Genomic DNA, 14,574 nt, shown 5'->3' on the forward strand with positions numbered 1-14,574 from the left:
GCTTCCATCACGCAGAATGTGACAGGATCCTGGAAAGTATCGCAAGGTGTGGGGTGGATGCATTTAAAGAGAAGCTGGGATCAGCAGCAGATAGAGGGAGGATACTGGTGGTGTTAGATCAACATGGGTGTGATGCTGGTCATATGGAGCATAAAATCTATAGACTTGAGCAAAACACAATGTGCTGGAGGAACTCTAATATTATAATAGGCGATGAGTTATGCTTTACTGATACTGCTGACTGAAATTAAATCCTATATCTGTGAATATGGATTAGTAGTTGTAGATTATGGTTATCCTTTAGTTTAGAGATACAGCGCAGAATCAGGCCCTTTCGGCCCACCGGGTCCGCGCTGACCAGCGATTCCTGCACATTAACACTATCCTATACCCGACAGATTTCACATTTGCCAAGTCAATTAACCTACATACCTGTACGTCTTTGGAGTGTGGGAGGAAACCGAAGATCTTGGAGAAACCCCACGCAGGTCACGGGGAGAACGTACAAACTCTGTACAGACAGCACCTGGAGTCGGGATGGAACCCGGGTCTCTGGCGCTGCATTCACTGTAAGACTCAGTGGGTCAGGCATAAGCTTGGGAGGGAATGGATAGGCGACGTTTCGGGTCGGGACCTTTCTTCAGTGATCCCAAAATGAAATTCCCGTGATGTAGGTAAGTGATGTCATTGGAAGTGGGGGAGTTCAAAGGAATGTGGGAAGAATAAAATGGGATTAGTGTTGGATTGGTGTAAATGGGTGATTGATGATATAAAGATAGACACTAAAGCTGAAGTGACTCAGCGGCATCTCTGAAGGTGACGTTTCGGGACGAGACCCTTCTTCAGACTGAGAGTCAGGGGAAAGGGAAATGACGGTGTTATAGAGAGATTTGGAACAATTGAATGAAAGATAAAAAGATGATCTGTGTTGGTGTAGCAGGCCAAAGGGTCTGTTTCTACGATGTACAACTCTGGTTCTGACAAACAGGTCAAAGAAGAGCAGTGCACTTTAGGTGTGAAATAGAAATGTAACTGCAATACTCATGATAATGTGTGACTCACTCATTTTATTGTATTATATGTATGACTGCTGCAATTTCGTTCAGACTTCGGTCTGAATGACAATAAAGGCATATCTATCTATCTATCTATCTATCTATCTATCTATCTATCTATCTATCTATCTATCTATCTATCTATCTATCTATCTATCTATCTATCTATCTATCTATCTATCTATCTATCTATCTATCTATCTATCTATAAAAGGTGCAGCAGCAATTGCAAAAGGGAGTTGTCTCTGTGTGGCCGTTAAACTCTCAAGTGCTTTATCTTTAGGCTATCAATGGTGTTTTATCATTAATGTTTAGTGTTTTCTGAGTCATTCGTAACTGTCACTGTATGCCATGTTGTTACTTGTGGGCGGAGCACCAAGGCAAATTCCTTGTATGTGAATACTTGGTCAATAAACTTACTTACTTACTTTTCATGGCAGCAGGTACCAATGAGTCCAGAGATATACTCCTCAAGCATTGACTCTATGCTCTGCTGAATAGCTGTAATCAGATTTACAATATTTGAGGTGCACAAAACCAAAAGTAGGGTGCAAATCACAAGAAGTTACATCAAATGGCTTCCAGCCAGTCCAGGTTAAAGCCAGTGTGCCACTTGATCGATCTCCCAACCTTCTCCATCCATCTCTTGTCTGTGTCTGCCCATCACCAGCATTCACTTGTGTAGGAAGGAACCACAGATGCTGGTTTAAATCGAAGATAAACACAAAATGCTGGAGTAACTCAGTGGGACGGGCAGCATCTCTGGAGAGAAGGAATGGGTGATGCTTCAGGTCAAGACCCTTCTTCAGACCTGCTCCAGAGACTGCCTGTCCTGCTGAGTTACTCCAGCTTTTTGTGTCTATCACCAGCATGCCTTGCTTTTCTTTACAGGCATCCTTGCCACCGGCCTCCATGTCTCCTGTGGTTGTGTGACCCACACATTCACCACTCCAGTTGCTTCTTCTCAATCACCTAATTGGTGTCTTGCTGATTTAACTTGTACTTTAAGCCATTATGATTTTAGCTCAGTTTACTGTCACGTGTACCGAGGTACAGTCCAAAGCTTTTGCAGCGTGCTAACCAGTCAGTGGAAAAACAATACATGATTACATTCGAGCCATCCACAGTGTACAGATACATGGTAAAGGGAATAACGTTTGGTGCACGATAAAGTCCAGTAAAGTTCAATTACAGATAGTCCGAGGGTCTCCAGTAAGGTAGATAGTAGCTCAGAACAGCTCACTAAGTTGTTGATAAGATGGGTTTAGTTGCCTGATAACAGTTGGGGCCCTTCTTCAGATTGATTGTAGTGGATAGGTGAAAGGTGACAGAGATGTGGGGGTGGGACAAAGCCTAATAATCAACCTTGCTGTTGCTCGGCAACGTGGAGTTTATATTGAAAGGGGTGGGGCGTAGGGCATTGGCCAACTCATTACTTTCATCTAATTTGACAAAATGATTTTGCGATCCAATTGAAGCCCTCAGTTAGATGCAAATGTGGGGAGCAGACTGTTAGGTTAGAACGTAGCTTGGTTTTGGAACAGCTCTGCCCAAGACCCGTGAGAGTTGTGGATGTAGCCCAGTCCATCACACAGACCAGACTCCCCCCTCCTGACATCAACTCTATCTACACATCACGCTGTCTAGGGATAACAGCCAATATGATTTGCATTGGATGGTATGGTGGCGCAGTGATAGAATTGCTGCCTTACAGCGCCAGAGACCTAAGTTCCATCCTGACTACAGGTGCTGTCTGTACGGAGTTTGTACGTTCTCCCTCTGGCTGCATGGGTTTTCTCCGGGTGCTCCGGTTTCCTCCCACGCTCCAAAAACATGCAGGTTTGTAGGTAAATTGGCTCTGTAAATTGTCTCTAGAATGTAGGATAGAACGAGTGTACAGGGGATTGTTGGTTGGCATGAACTTGGTGGGCCGAAAGGTGCATTTCCATGCTGTATTTGTAAACTAAACTAAACTAAACTAAACTAACCTAAACTAAACAAAAAAGGTCTGGTTCAACTCGGGACAAGTCTCAGCTAAACAAATGCATGCCATGGACGATCTTTATCTCTTGTAACCATGGCAACTGTAGTGGGCCCAGATACATCGATAGATCACTGAATCGGGGAATCATCTGCAGTTTCAGACAGAGAATAAGTTTGTATAAATCTAAAGGGGCTGAGACTGAGTACAAAAGCAGGCAAGCAGTTCCACTGAGAACAACACAAGTTTCCCATCACTAGTTATTTATCTTTAATTCACAATGGCACAGGAGTTTCTGACCAATGTTTCCATTGCCGTTGCATAGAGGCTCAGTTGAGATGGTCCATAATTACCAAAGAAAGGTAAATGTGCTGGATTTCGATTGAGTGGCTAATTCAGCTGGCACCTGTCACATTCTTTTTAATGAGGGTGTTGCCAGGACCCGAGGACCTCAGCTACAGGGAGAGGATGAGCAGGCTCGGACTTTATTCCTGGAATGCAGGAGGATGAGAGGTGATCTTATAGAGGTCTATAAGATCATGAGGGGAATAGATGGGGTAAATGCACAGTGTCTTTTACCCAGAGTCGGGGACTCAAAATCCAGTGGACATAGGTTTAAGTTTAGAGGGGAAAGATTTCATTCACACAGAGGGTGGTAGATATATGGAATGAGCTACCAGAAGAGTTTGTCGTTCCAGGTGCGACAAAGGTTCACCTGTATCTCCTCCAACCTCATCTACTGCATCCGCTGCTCTAGATGTCAGCTGATTTACATCGGTGAGACCAAGCGTAGGTTGGGCGATCGTTTCGCCGAACACCTCCGCTCAGTCCGCAATAACCTACCTGACCTCCCGGTGGCTCAGCACTTCAACTCCCCCTCCCATTCCCAATCCGACCTCTCTGTCCTGGGTCTCCTCCATTGCCAGAGTGAGCAACAGCGGAAATTGGAGGAACAGCACCTCATATTCCGTCTGGGGTCCTTGCGTCCTTATGGCATTAACATTGAATTCTCCCAATTTGGCTAGCCCGTGCTGTCTCCTCCCCTTCCTTAACCCTCTAGCTGTCTCCTCCCACCCTCCCATCCGCCCGCCCTCGGGCTCCTCCTCCTCCTCCCCTTTTCCTTCTTTCTTTCCCCACCCCCCATCAGTCTGAAGAAGGGTTTCGGCCCGAAACGTCGCCTATTTCCTTCGCTCCATAGATGCTGCTGCACCCGCTGAGTTTCCCCAGCAATTGTGTGTACCAGAAGAGTTTGTTGAGGCAGGTGTATCACAATATTTAAAAGATATTTGGATAGGAAAGGTTTAGAAAGATATGGGCGAAACGCAAGCAGTGTAGATGGGACATTTTGGCCAGCATGGGCAAAGTGGGCTGAAGGCTCAGTTTCCATGCTGTATGACTCCATGAGTCTATGATTCCATTCTTGGCATGAGTGCTTGGATGCAACTTTCATCCAGGAAGCTGCTCCTCCAGCGGTTCAAGGGAAACCTGTTAGAAGACATAAGAAAATTCTCCATTAGAGTCAAGAAGGCAAAGTGTTGCACAGCACTGTAACGGGGTCTTCATAAGTTCAAAAGTCATAGGGGCAGAATGAGGCCATTTGGCCCATCGTTTCTTGGTCTGCGCTTTGATAGGAAGCTCCCCATCGACCTGCTCGCTGTGCGTGACCCTGCCAGAAACACTGCTCCAGACGGTTTGCCTCTGAGGATCTTCGACACATGTAGGTTCTCCACCACCACAAGAAGGGAAATGTATGTCCCATTGAGAAGGGGAAAATCGGGCGGATCGGATTGGGGATAAATGCAAATTATTACCATCACTCCTGGGCAATCGAGGACTAGCAAGTGGCGCAAGTAGCAGAGAGGTGCAGTTGCTAGAGCTGCTGCCACACAACACCAGAGACCCGAGTTCAATCCTGACCATGGGTGCTGCCTGTGTGGAGTTTGCACGTTCTCTCTGTGACCGCACGCATTTCCTCGGAGTGCTCCGGTTTCCTCCCACATCCCAAAGACTAATCTGCGGGCTTGCAGATTAATTGGCTTCTGTAAATTTCCCCTAGTGTGTAGGGAGTGGATGAGAAAGTAGGATGACATAGAACTGGTGTGTACGGGTGGTCGATGGTTGGCGTGGACTCATGGGTCGAAAGGCCTGTTTCTACACTGTGTCTCTCAACTAAACTAAACTGAATGATGATGAAGGGAAGAGTTGATCGTCTGGATGTACTAAGAAGGCATCAGCACTTTCTGTGAATAGTTAACATTTTAGACATGAACAAAGCTGTCAAATGCAGGCGCTGCTCTTGTGACAGATTCAACAACATATTTATACAATGGTTGTTCGATCATTTTTTTTCGCAATCAGGTTTGGACATATGAACAAAAACAAATGCAAATTTCAAATCTATTTATTTGTGGTCATCTTGTTGTTATTCCTGTTTGCAGCTGACAGTCATGAGTCATGAGCTCTACTGGAGAATTATTGGCGTACTATGCTTGTATTTTTGTTTGGTTGAAATTGAGCCATGAGATTTCATTCAAAATATAATGATGTTCGCAATCTGAGCTGCAATAGATGCTGGGAATCGGAGAGAGAAACTAGATTCAGTTTTGGGTCTAGAATATTTCTTCACAATTGGAAAAAAGTTTGGAGATTATCCAAGATTTAAAATGCAGGTTTAGGTTTATTATTGTCATGTGTAGCGAGGTACAGTAAAAATCATTGTTTTTCATGCTATCCAACCGTATCAGATAATACCATGCATAAATAGAAACATAGAAACATAGAAAATAGGTGCAGGAGGAGGCCATTCAGCCCTTCGAGCCTGCACCGCCATTCATTGTGATCATGGCTGAAATCCCCAATCAATAACCCGTGCCTGCCTTCTTCCCATATCCCTTGATTCCACTAGCCCCTCGAGCTATACCTAACTCTCTCTTAAATCCATCCAGTGACTTGGCCTCCACTGCCCTCTGTGACAGGGAATTCCACAAATTCACAACTTTCTGGGTGAAAATTGTTTATCTCACCTCAGTCTTAAATGACCTCCCCTTTATTCTATGACTGTGGCCCCTGGTTCTGGACTCGCCCAACATTGGGAACATTTTTCCTGCATCTAGCTTGTCCAGTTCTTTAATAATTTTTATGTTTCTATACGATCTCCCCTCATCCTTCTAAAATCCAGTGAATACAAGCCTAGTCTTTTCAATCTTTCCTCATATGACAGTCCTGCCATCCCAGGGATCAATCTCGTGAACCTACGCTGCCTCAATCACAAGGATGCCTTCCTCAAATTAGGAGACCAAAACTGTACGCAATACTCCAGATGTGGTCTTACCAGAGCCCTATACAACTGCAGAAGAACCTCTCTACTCCTGTACTGAAATCCTCTTGTTATGAAGGCCAACATTCCATTAGCTTTCTTCACTGCCTGCTGTACCTGCACGCCAGCTTTCAGTGACTGGTGTACAAGGACACCTAGGTCTCACTGCACCTCCCCCTTACCTAACCTAACCGCATTGAGATAATAATCTGCCCCCTTGTTTATGCCGCCAAAGTGGATAACCTCGCATTTATCTATATTATACTGCGTCTGCCACGCATCTGCCCACTCACTCAACCTGTCCAAGTCAAATACAATGAAGCCAAACTCAAATACAATATGTAGAGCAAAGGGGGAGACCCAGTGCACTGAATATAGTTCTCAGCATTGTAACTCAGCAGTTCCCAAGACAAAGTCCAATGTCCGCAATGGGGTAGAGGTGAATCGAACAGTACCCTAGCTTATGAAAGGATTGTTCAGAAGCCTGATGACAGAGGGAAGAACTGTCTGAAGAAGGATCTCAACCCGAAACATCACCCATTCCTTCTCTCCAGAGATGCTGCCTGTCCGCTGAGTTACTCCAGCATTTTGTGTCTGTCTTCAGTTTAAACCAGCACCTGCAGTTCTTCCAACATGGGGTTTCTGAGCCTGGTGTTGTGTTCTTTTAAGCTTCTGTCTCTTCTGCCTGACATGAGAGGGAAGAAGAAGGAATGACTGAGGTGGGACAACTCTCTGGTCTGAAGAAGGGTCTGGACCCAAATCATCACCCGTTCCTTCTCTCCAGAGATGCTGCCCATCCCGCTGAGTTACTCCAGCATTTTGTGCCTATCTCTGATTATGTGGCTGCTATTCCGATGCAGCATGTAGATGGTCAATGGTGGTCAGTCTGGTCAGTGCGATGGACTGGGCTACATCGGCAACTCTGCAATTTTAGTTTTGTTCAGAGCAGTTGTCAAACCATGCTGTGACACAACCCAACAGACACAACGGTGCAACTGCAGACGTTTGTAAGAGTCGCCGGAGTCCTGAGGGAGTAGAAGCATTGTGCATTCTTGGCGGGGGAACGGTGGGATGGGGAGCAGAGAAAAGAAGAAAAGTCAAGAGAAAGTCTTTTTAGAGTGGACACAGATGAGGTTAAATCACAGACGGGTATATTTGTGCAATCCAAAAAATGTTTATTGATGAAACGTGAATAAAATTAACTTTCTTTGGGGAATATGCAATTGGGTAAAGCAGAATTATTAATCAAAACATTAGAATCCATGAAGCTGAAGAGATCTGATGTTTTTCCATAGCACTTCCATTGGAGCTAAGTACATAGGAACGCAAGAAAATCTCAACTTGAGTAGGCCATTCTGCCCCTCAAGCCTGCCCCTGCCCCAGGCTTCAACACCTCTGGGCCAGTTCCCCAGTGCCTCAACTCCCTCAATTTATTTTGAAAACATACCTGCCTCCTTCTCAAACATCTCCAATGACCTCACCTCCACAACCCTCAGAAACGTGCCAGCCTCCTGATAAAAGTATGTACATAGAAAATTGGTTGGCAGACAGGAAACAAAGAGTAGGGATTAACGGGTCCCTTTCAGAATGGCAGGCAGTGACTAGTGGGGTACCGCAAGGCTCGGTGCTAGGACTGCCGCTATTTACAATATACATCAATGATTTGGATGAAGGGATTCAAAGTAACATTAGCAAATTTGCAGATGACACAAAACTTAGTGGCGGTGTGAACTATGAGGAGGATGCAATGAGAATGCAGGGTGACTTGGACAGGTTGGGGGAGTGGGCAGATGCAGTACAGATGAAGTTTAATGTGGATAAATGTGAGGTTATCCACTTTGGTATCAAAAACAGGAAGGCAGATTACTATCTAAATAATAATAATAATAATAATACATTTTATTTGTATAGCGCTTTTCAAGGACTCAAAGTCGCTTTACATGGTGAGTCAAGAACAAAACAAAATAGAGCAGTAAGACAGAGGTGCAAAGGGGAGGGGGACATGGGACTAAGGGTATGCAGAGGTGAAGAGATGGGTCTTGAGGCGGGACTGGAAGATGGTGAGGGACTCAGAAGTTCGGATCAATTGTGGGAGGGAGTTCCAGATCCTGGGAGCTGCCCTGGAGAAGGCTCTGTCTCCAAAAGTGCAGAGGTTGGATTTCAGAATGGAGAGGAGACCGGCTGAAATGGATCTGAGGGACCGTGAGGGTTGGTAGGGGGAGAGGAGGTCAGTGAGATAAGGGGGGGCCAAGTGGTTGAGGGCTTTGTAGGTGAGGACCAGGATTTTGTAAATGATCCGGTGGGAAATGGGAAGCCAGTGAAGTTCTTTGAGGACTGGGGTGATGTGGTGCCAGGATTTGGTGTGGGTAATGAGTCGGGCGATTGCATTCTGGACCAGTTGGAGTCGGTTGATGTTGCTGGAATTAATTCCAAAGAGAAGAGAGTTACAGTAGTCCAGTCGGGAGGAGATGAAGGCATGGATGAGTCTTTCAGCAGCGGGGGATGTGAGAGAGGGTCTGAGTTTGGCGATGTTGCGGAGGTGAAAAAATGATGTTTTGACAACATGGCGGATGTGAGGCTCAAGGGAGAGGGTTGAATCAAAGATCACGCCAAGGTTGCGGGCCTGAGGAGATGGGGAGACAGTGGTGCCGTCAATAGTGAGAGTGGGGTTGTCATATGCTGAGAGAATGGGGCAGCTGGGCTTGTACGCTCTGGAGTTTAGAAGGATGAGAGAAGATCTAATTGAAACATATAAGATTGTTAAGGGTTTGAACACGCTAGAGGCAGGAAACATGTTCCCGAAGTTGGGGGAGTCCAGAACCAGGAGCCACAGTTTAAGAATAAGGGGTGAGCCGTTTAGAACGGTGACGAGGAAACACTTTTTCCCACAGAGAGTTGTGAGTGTGGAATTCTCTGCCTCAGAGGGTGGTGGAGGCTGGTTCTCTGGATACTTTCAAGAGAGAGCTAGATAGGGCTCTTAAAGATAGCGGAGTCAGGGGATGTGGGGAGAAGGCAGGAACGGGGCACTGATTGGTGATGATCAGCCTTGATTACATTGAATGGCGATGCTGGCTTGAAGGGCCGAATGGCCTACTCCTGCACCTATTGTCTATTGTCTATTTAGGAAAGGCATAGATAGTGTGCACAGTCAGAATTTTCTCCCAGAATGGAAATGACAAAGATTGGTGTGTACTGCTTTAAGGTGAGAGGGGTAAAGTTTAACGTTGACTCCTGGAATGAAGCGGTTGTCTTATGAGGGGAGATTGGATAGTTTGAGTCTTTGCTCATTGGAATTCAGATGATTCTGAAGCATGTAAAATTCTCAGGGGATTGGACATAGATTGTTGTGAGCATGTTTCCCTCTGTGAGGGGATGTAGGACAAGGGGAATAGAATCAAAATAAAGTGTCACTCATTCAAAGTGGGCATGGAGAAATTTATTTTACACAAAGGCATGGTGGCGCATCGGTAGAGTTGCTGCTTTAAAGCATTTTCAACGCCAGAGACCCTGGTTCGACCCCGACCACGGGTGCTGTCTTTACAGAGTTTGTACGTTCTCCACGTGACCTGAGTGGGTTTTCTCCGAGATCTTCGGTTTCCTCCCACACTCCAAAGATGCACAGGTTTGTAGGTTAATTGGCTTTGTATAAATGTAAATTGTCCCCAGTGTGTGTGGGATAGTGTGAGTGTGCGTGGATCGCTGGTCGGCACGGACATGGTGGGCCAAAGGGCCTGGTTCCACGCTGTATCTCGAAACTAAACGAAAACAAATCATCGGCATTCTTATCCCAAGGGAGTTGTGGGGACTCATTCATCGAGCATAATCTAAGGCCAAAAGAGATTTGGATTAGTGAAGAGATGGGGGAAAGTAGAGCACAGGCAGGCAAGTAGAGCTGAGGCCAAAATTAGCCAGTGACAATTTTATTGAATGGCAGAGCATTCTTGAATGAACAGACGGCTGACTCCTGTCCCTATTCCGGGCACTATTATGGAACGTAAGAGGAAACAAGGGTGGTGGGATGGAAGAGGCAAAAGGTTTGAGTTGGGTTGCCTCATGTTGTTGTTTGGGTTGTCTTGTTCAACACCAAATGGGGAATTGGCCATAGAGCCTGTGTAGGAAGGAAATGCAGATGCTGGTTTACATTGAAGATAGACACAAAATGCTGAAGTAACAGCGATTCAGGCAGCATCTCTGGAGAAAAGGAATAGGTGATGTTTTGTGTTGAGACCCTTCGGAAGAAGAAGGGTCCTGACCCAAAACGTCACCTATTCCTTTTCTCCGGAGATGCTGCCTGACCCGCTGAGTTCGTCCAGCTTTTTGTGTCTATCTAAGCCATAGAATCTCTTCACTGGGCACACAATCTGTAAGGATCATTTCTGAGCGGAATTTATTTGGGATGCCACTGAAAACAGCAGAGCCCTGGATTTGGTGATCAGTAACGTGCTCTCTGGTTCAAGGCGGAGCGCCGAGTTAATTAACACTTATCTTGGAGCATGCCTGCCAGCAGAGTGTACGAGCTGCTGCAGTCTTTCCTCAGCGAGGCAGAGGTCGACCTGTCCATGGCAACAAGCACCACCTGCATCCTGCCCCCTGTGTATTGAGCACAATGTGGGCTGTCTCAGCCTGCTTCCTTTCCCATTGTGAGAGATGGTTTCTCAGTTCCCCACGGAACCGCTCATCTGCTTATCATCCGTCCACCAGGGTCAGCAAGGATTGGTGTCAATGTTTTATGCAGCTTCTCAGTGTAAGGCAAATTACAATGATGGGTCTCGTGATTACAAGAGATTTTTTTACAGAAGCATAAATCAGAATGCACTATCATTTTAGTTTGACACAAAGTGCTGGAGTAACTCAGTGGGTCAGGCAGCCTCTCTGGAGAAAAAGGATGGGTGATGTTTCGGGAAGGGTCTCGACCCAAACATCACCATCCTTTTTCTCCAGGGATGCTGCCTGACCCGCTGTGTTACTCCAGCACTTTATGTCTATCTTCGGTATAAACCAGCATCTGCAGTTCCTTGTAACACATATAATTTTAGTTTACCTGCACTTGTACTTGCTACTGTACATAAAACAATGAGTACAATGGTAAGATTGCAAATTAAATGACCCTCAGGTTTGCACTGGCAAAAAGATAAATGCAGGACTGACACCAAAAATCCGTAATCTGTAAGATCTGCAAGACTGAGACTTGATAGATGAGTGTTTATTGATGAAAATTATAAAAGATTATTTAGTATGCATGGGAATGACTGAGTTAAAATGTACTGAATAAGTAACCTAATTTCGAAAGAAAAAACTCCTGGTTGTAAAGAGCTTCATAAACCTTTAAGGGCCTGTCCCACTTGCGCATCATTAGCGCGTAATTTACGCGACATCATTTACGCGTCACGATGCGCGCATGGTGCGCATTACGCACGCATGGTGCATGGTGACGTAGGCAGTGACGCGCGGTCGTGCACGGCGCCCCAGGATTTTGGGATGTACAAAATCTTCGCGGACCACCTGAGTAACGTGCAAATGACGCCCAAGTGGGACAGGCCCTTTAGACTTCAGAAATACCACGTGGAAACAGGTCCTATGGCCCACCGAGTCTGCGCCGGCCAGCGATCACCCCATACACTAGCACTATCCCACACACTAGGGACAATTTACATGTGACATTAAACTACACTGAACTGAATAGGGGTAACGATCATATTCTTGAAATCCTGAATAAAAATATTTCAAGAATATCAGTACATTTTAACTCAGTCATTCACATGCATACTAAATTATCTTTTATAATTTTCATCAATAAACACTCATCTATCAAGTGTGGCTAAAGCTGCCACAAAGATTAACAAAGCCTATTTTTCCAGAGATCTGCTGTGCTATTTCATTAGGGAATTATAAAATAAGGTTAAAACTGGAATACTGGGAAGCAAATCATCACCCCCAAGAGACCAGAAGGTTTCTTAAAGAAGATTTTAATTAATATTTATTCACAGCATAAATTCATTCAGTATAATTGCTTAAGTTTTGATTTCATTTTACAGAAGCCAAATATGGATTAAATGGTGAGAATATGTGTTTTAAAATAATATTTATGCTCTGTATTTTATTTTTAAAGCACGTTTCATCACCTTACAGCTTATCTATATTTTATGTATGAAAATGTCCTCGACTTTCAGTCATATTGAATCTAATAAAACCCTGTTTATTGAGAAGAAATGGACGTGATATTTTATGTCAGTGACCCTTCTTCAGAGTCTAGGTCGAAGGACGGGTTCCGACCTGAAACGTTGTCTGTCCATTCCCTTCCCGGAGGCTGCCCGATGCTCCGAGTTCCTCCAGCACTTTGTGTTTGCTTTGAGATTCCAGCATCTGCAGTCTCTTGTGTCTCCGTTATGTGAAATATGTATTGGCAAGCTAACTTTGTCTATTATATCTTTCCATTTGTATTCTCACAAATAACATTCCTGAGATTCCAGGTGACACATTCATTGCATCTATGATCCATTTTCCTTTTCCTACCAGTAGCATCCTGCAACTATTTCTATTGTTTAGGATCAGGTTGTCAGTGGCAAGGTTTGCACTTACCCCTTATCCCTTGAGAAGGTGACCTGCCTCTTTGAATATCTTTTTCAAAGAAAAAATCTTTATTCATAAATAACTGTGAAGATAATAAACTGCACTTGTATATGACAACAAGCCTGATTTATCTGACATTACATCAATTTTATATTGCATACATTCTTTGGACAAACAGCGCAAAAAAAGTCCAATGGTATTTTGGCCTGATTGTATAGTCATCAATGCAGAAACAGACCCTTTGGCCCAGCTTGTCTGTGACAACTAGAAATACCCCATTTCATCTAGTCCCATTTACCTGCATTTGGCCGATATCCCGCTAAACCTTTCAGATATGTGTGCCTGTCTAAGTGTCTTTTCAATGCACAGATACATAAATAATCATCTCAGATTCAGCACAAATGTATAGCAGACAGTATACTGAGTCGCCAGTTTGGTGCCATTTTCAAGTCCCAGGTGTTGTAAGTGCAGGGATCTTGACCTGGCCATGAAGGCCCGTTGTCCTGGCGGCGTTGTAGGGTCGGACAGGCTAAGCGTTACCGTGGTGATTTACACTTCTGCTTCACACTCCTACACCCGCCCCTTTGTGTGAAAAGGGTTTGAAGGTCCTGAGAAGGGAGTTTGACTGGAACAAAGTGGCTGATGATACCAAGTCTCCAAGTTGCTGCACCCCTCTGTACAAAGCAGTGATTTTATTTTTACTTAAGGCTCCTTCGTGCCCATCTATGATTAACCTGATGCGAATTATGGCAGGAATTCATGTTATTCCTTATCGTATCTGTATTGTAATAAGGAATGCTTCAAATTATCATTCGCAAAATGATACACGTTGTGTTTACAATGAAGCAATTTATTAATTAGTGAACTGTCCAAAGAGCTTTCATTATTTTATTCAATGTCTTGTCAGTGGAGCATTTGTTTTCATCAATCTTGTCTGTTCAATGTTGAAAATAAATCAGTTGTAGAGATTGCCATCGATTAAAATGGAAACCTGTTTTGTGGGAGTTGTTGCTGTTGCTTTTTCAATCCAATTTTAGTTCGTTCTCTCTCTCTCTTTCTGTCTCTCTCTCTCTCTCTCTCAGGCGGCGTCGGCGCGCTAGAGACGAGCGAGCGAGAGAGAGCAAGAGAGCGCAAGAGCGAGAGAGGGGGAAGGAGAGGGAGAGCGCGGAGAGTGCGCGCGCGGGAGAGGGAAGAGCGGGAGAAAGGAGAGGGGCGAGGCGAGAGGAGGAGGAGGGGAGGGAGCGAGCGGAGGTGCGCGGCTTGGGGGCCTTGTGCTTTCGCTCTCGATTCTCGGCTTTCAATCGCCCCCGCGCGGGAATGCTCCTTCGCTCGTTCTCTTCCCCTTTGCTCTCTCTCTTTATCGGATTGTCTGGCTCTCTCTTTTCTCTGCTGCTTTTTTCTCTTTATCGCTCTTCGATCTCTGTAGCTTGTCTTTCTGTTTGGGGTTGGGGCTGATGCTTTTTCAATCAAAGTTAGTTTGTTTTCTCTTCGCTCTCGCTCGAGAGCGCTAGCGCGCGCGATCGAGAGCAGAGCGAGAGAGCGCGCGCTAGAGGGGAGAGCGAGAGGTCGAGCGCGAGACGCGCGCGCGTGTAAGAGGGGGAGAGGGCGAGAGCGAGGGGGCGCGAGCGCGGGGAGGGAGAGGGAGAGAGCGG

General features: G+C 45.3%; 1 protein-coding gene across 1 annotated transcript in view; it reads left to right on the forward strand.

Moving 5' to 3' along the window:
• The window catches only part of epha10 (EPH receptor A10), a 497,371-nt gene that overhangs the window by 149,113 nt on the left and 333,684 nt on the right, over positions 1 to 14,574 (forward strand). The gene's annotated exons all lie outside the window — the stretch shown is intronic.

This window comes from Amblyraja radiata, chromosome 27, assembly GCF_010909765.2.
Source record: "Amblyraja radiata isolate CabotCenter1 chromosome 27, sAmbRad1.1.pri, whole genome shotgun sequence".
NCBI classification, from domain to species: domain Eukaryota; kingdom Metazoa; phylum Chordata; class Chondrichthyes; order Rajiformes; family Rajidae; genus Amblyraja; species Amblyraja radiata.